The following is a 5,412-nucleotide window of genomic DNA, read 5'->3' on the forward strand; positions in this document are numbered from 1 at the left end:
GGAGAAGGAGGCAGAATCTTTTGGTTATTTACGGGTCCCTGCCACTGAGGTCTGAAGGCTCGCGAAAGGATAGGTCGGTCGCGCGAAAGGCGCATCGTATAGGTCGGTCGTCGTCGGGTCGCGCGAAAGGCGCATCGTCTCGCGTCGCCGCCAAGCACGCCACCCCCTCGTCAGGTTCCACTGCACTTACCCGTAATAAACACTCGTATGTCACCGTGCAAATCATTGCTTATTCCAAGTATAATCACACGCAAATGCACTTGTACGTGTGTAAATACGAGTACATGTCTTTAATTAAACCCATGTAAGTAGGTAGTACTTCCCCGCAAAAAAAAAAATGTAAGTAGGTAGTACTAATCAGCTCCGTGGCAGTTTAGGCCTCCTTTGGTTCATAGGGTAGAAAAATCATAGGAATAGGAGAATCATAGGAAATGAGATGACATGCATCTCAAATCCTATGAGTAGAAATAGGAAAAAAGATGTCCTTTAATTCACATCATAGGATTTTTCCATTAAGTCTAGGCTACTTTTTATTTTCCTATAAAATGTGGAGGATAGGAAGAATTCCTCCATAAGAATATGATTGCATTCCTACAAACCAAAGGACTCAAAAGGAATTCTTCCTATGAAATTCCTATAAAATTCCTCCAAACCAAAGGAGACCTTGGAGTTTTGACGAGAGCAAGTTCACCGTTAACTGGTCTCTGCAGGGTCCAGGAGAATTACCAACCAGCCCTATGATTGATTGACAACTGATTGCGTGTAATTTGGCTACGCGCTCTCTCTCTCTCTATCGATCGAGAGAATTCAGTCGATCGGCGAAGACGACGGGGCTGAGAGCGAAAGCAGCAAAAAAAAAATCTCTGCGTACACAGAGACAACTGCCGTTCGTGAGCGACCGAGACGGATGCGCATATAAATTTCCGGACGGCGACAGTAGCGTCCTCGCTCCACACGCCAACCGCTACACGCCGCACGTATGTGCCACCCCGGCCGTGCACCCACCGAGAGTGACCAAAGTTGCTCTGCCCTGCTGCCGACTGTGAGCCACTGTCTCACCCGAAAAACTGGTGCGGGAGGCTGACCGGTTGTCCGGCTAGCTTGCTTTTATGCGCGGACACTGCTTTTCTGGCCGCAAGACGAACGACGGCCGGTTGGTCGGTTCTTCCGCTGCTGCGTGCTAGTGCTACTGCACTTGGGCCATATTTGGTTACCTGCGTACATCTTGATCAGGCCCGCGCGGGAAGGATCCAGCCTGTTTGGTAGCCCACATGCATTATTGGGCCTGCATCACACGTTTCTTAAAGCACCTCTGGACCTGGCTTGCTTAAACGTTCAGATCCGCAGTTTCTCTACAGCCACTCCGAGCTGAAGCGCAGCGAGCGGTTCTCTGCAAGGGATGCGAGGTGTTTAGGTGGTGTCTTTCAACCTCCATTAAGCTTTTCTCTAATCTCCTCTCTTCTATGCCCCTCTAGTCTGCACAACGATGCTTCGATTCGTGGTAAGCTCTACATGAATAAGATGCACATCGTGCTACGGTTTCATTCAAGCGATCGGTTTGTAGTTTCGTCGACCGTACATGCTCAATTTCTTGTTCCTGTTTGGAGCTGTTTTGGACGAATTTTGACAGATTCGTCGCGCACGATCGATTGTTTGAAATTTTCTTTTACCAGCAGCCTAATCTCACAGTTCTGCACAACATTCGTGTTGTAAGTTTCCTATTTCGACGATCGTAGACGAGAAGATCTACATATTTTGCATGGTTGTACATATGGATATGTGTGCTATGATTTAAGACACTGCTTAATTATTCCTCTAGTCGGTGTGGTTTCTCTTGATCTCCTCTCTCGCGTCTTGCTGTGGTAGCGTCATCGTCGCCGTCGTTCATCTCGGCCTTCTCTCCATGATCCTACTGCAGTTAAGCCGCCATGGCGCGCACACTGACGGGGTTCTTCTCCTCTGTTCTCTGCCACCGACGGGGTCAATCATCTTGGCCTCCTCCTGGCCTCCTCTTTCTCGTCCTACTACACTGGAGTCATTTTCGGCGTCGATCATCTCAGCTCCCTGTCTTGTCCTACTACACTGACGATGCCATGGCGTAAGCACTGCATTTCTCCTTCTCTGTCCATTGTCTTTGCGCGAGCACTCCAACTAGTTCGCCGACGGGGTCGCTCGCCCATGACTCCATGCTCGTCATGTCGGACATGGCGTCACGGTCACTGTCCACCGCAGTCGCCATGGTCCGGCGTACACTGCATTTCTTCTCCCCCTTCCTCTGCTAGCTCTTAACCCTGTGTGTTAAGTGCAAGTGCTAACTCGTAATCATACCCCATGCGGGCAACCAAACAACGTGTAGTTGTATGCGCCGAGACAATGCAGTCAACCAAACAACATGCCAAAGTTGATCCCCTAATGCAGAAAGTCTATATGCAGGCAACCAAACAACTTACGGATATCGCATATGAGGCTGTTTTTTCAGAGCCAGGCTGGGTTGAGATGTGTATGCAACACGGGTACGGTTCAATACGGCAACCAAACACGCCCTTGAAGAATTCGAATGTAGTATTTGGGTAGTGAAACGCGTACGTTGGCCACGTTGATTCCATCCTCAAATGCCGACATGAATCAACCACCGCTGGATCAGGGACCCCGGGTCGCGGTCAGATCGCTTGGGTGCACCGGAGAACGTGCATCTTGTTCCGCCGCGCTTCACCTTGAGCAGATAAATGTACTATGTGCTTCAGAGGCCGGCGCGGCGCATCTCGAGTCCACGTACTCCCATCCTGCTCTGCTCCATGTAAGCATCGTTGGACGTACTGTACTGTACTGTACTGGGGATCTGTTACTCTTGTTGGTCAACCGTGTCTCGCAGCAGCATTATTTACCTGCCCCGAGTCCGAGAAGACGTATCGCAGAAGCTTCCAAGTTCACAGCTACTACTAGTACTGCTGGCATATGTTGCAGATATCAGTTCCCAAGCCACTGAACGCAGAAACCGATCGTCGATCCTCCCAATATCTTAGTGTAGTATCTGCAACAGATCTAATCATGCACTCCTCGGTCGGTTCGTCCGTGTAGGCAAATTTGACAATTTTGACCTCGGGACGAAATCATTTCACAGAATGAACTGGTTGCGAAACTATTTCACTCCCCTGACCCTTTTGTGTAGCGCCCGCCACGCCGGCGCCACACCCTACTGTGCAACGCCTCACAGATAGGCGCTACACGGCCAGCGTCGCACCCATATGTGCCCAAGTCAGCGTGCAGCGCCTGAGAGCTAGGCGCCACACTACGCAGTGTAGCGTCTGGCTCCTGGGCGTTGCACTAGGCGCTCCTGAGAGTTAGGCGCCAAGGGTCAGCCGCGTGAAATAGTTTCACGGACAGTTCATTCTGTGATTTGATTTCGACTATAGGTTAAATTTGTCAAATTTGCCATCGTGTAGTGAGAGTTGCCCATGCCATGCTCCCACTCTCTTGAAATCAATGCATCTCGGGCGGTCGAGCTAGCAATGGGATTGGGCCGCACGTCCGGTATGTCGCTCGGGCTTCAAATGTCAATGCTGCTGAATACGACGTCTTTGTACACACACATTATTACGCTGTCACGAGTGACAACCATCGGTCGGTCCATGAAAACGGGCCAGCTTCAGAGTTGTAATTCTGCACGAAACATACACGATCCTAGTCAGATAATCAAATCTTGACACGGAGACACACTCGCTCGCTCCGGGGCTAGTAAACAAAGCCCCCTAGGGCTAGCTGCATGAAGATTATTCTGCTCTGCTCGACTCCACCTTTTTCCCTCGCAAGCGCAAAGTGATTGGGTCCTTTCTCCGAAAGGGAAGAGGAGAGACCGCGACGGCTGGGATGCCCGGACGCGCCTGGCCCAGCACGGAAAGGCTCGCTCCACCAACTATATCCGTTCCGGGTGATACCACACATGCCACGATGCCCGCGGCTCTTTTACTCGTCGGCTCACCATGGCAGGCAGGGGAACCTACTCTACTCTTCTATCTGAAGAGTTGTGGCGGTGCTTTTGCAGCGTTCCAGCCTCTCTTCTCTTTTTCAGATTCAGATAGAGGAAAGGCGGCTCTGTTATCCATCCTTACCTTCCTTCTTTCTGCAGGTGATTCAGATTACTACTCTCTCCGTTCCAAATTACTCGTCGCAGAAACAGACGATGTATCTAGAACTAAAATACATCTAGATACATCCATACAACTCAGAACGGAGGGAGTACTTGCAAAGGAGCGCCGTCCGCCCGAACCAGCCTGCCCGCTGGTTGATGGGATTCAGAGCACCGCACCCAGAGGCTTGCTGTTAGGAAAAGGAGGAGCTCACCAGTGCACGGAATAATAATGTCAGTGTTTGACTTGAGGTCACGTTTTCTTAGCCTAGGGGGTTTGCTGTGCTGGGTGCGAGTATATGATACCTACCAGCGTCAAAACGGATGGGACCGACCGATCACTTATCCTGCTTGCTAATGCTACTATCTGCCTTTTACCTTTCGGAACTGGCCTTGTTTATTCAGGCCGTGGAACCTGACGATACGTGCTGCTACGTAAAAGTCATAGGGATGAGAAAGCAGGTTCGTTGTTGCACCAAAGTACTAACAAGAAAGCAGGCTGGAAATTTCACATGCCGAGAGCCCGAGAGTGCATGGAAAGAGCTGCGGACCTATATCTGAATATCTCTGTGGTGCACAGTTTGGAGCGGCCAAGCAACACCGTGTGCGCTGCTCGCGAGGCGAGGCGAGGCCTGCACGCATGCAATGCATATCCCCGCGCGTGTTCTCATCTAGTGTGATCTGAATTTGACAGCTTGCTTGTTTCTATTCTGCCTGCACACCTTCAGAGATTTCAGAAGTTCATAATAAACGAACGTCATTCTAGTGGTGCAAAAGGTGGGTATTCGTCGGAGAAGAAACCAGGCATCAGTCATGATCATGCGCACAGGAAGAATCTCATGGACAGAAAACTTTGTACAGCCAGCAAGCATGTCACGCGCGATTGTTTCTTTTTTTTAGGGAACGTACGATTGTGTAGCTAAACACAACTTTGTTATCCTGCGCGCGATGAGCAAGTAGGCCCATTCAGTGGATGATCAAAAAAAAAAAGTAGACCCATTCAGTGAAGAGTGCTGCATGGGCAAGTAGCCATCCTCCAGGCCCATTCAGTGCAAGCCCAACACACAAAACCCAAGGCCTTTGTCCACATTCAACTTGGCAATAGCAACTTAAAAGAAAAATATTGGCAGTAGCACACTAGCACTGCGCCACCACGGACACACCTGTCGCCTCTACTGTGAAGTATCATCTCTTTCTCCCCGTCTCCTCTAGCACGCCGTCACTCCAATTATAGACAAATTTTGCACAAGCTGGAAGTAAACAGTAGTAGTACAGTACAAGTGCAG

The sequence above is a fragment of the Aegilops tauschii genome, chromosome 4 (genome assembly GCF_002575655.3).
Source record: "Aegilops tauschii subsp. strangulata cultivar AL8/78 chromosome 4, Aet v6.0, whole genome shotgun sequence".
NCBI classification, from domain to species: domain Eukaryota; kingdom Viridiplantae; phylum Streptophyta; class Magnoliopsida; order Poales; family Poaceae; genus Aegilops; species Aegilops tauschii.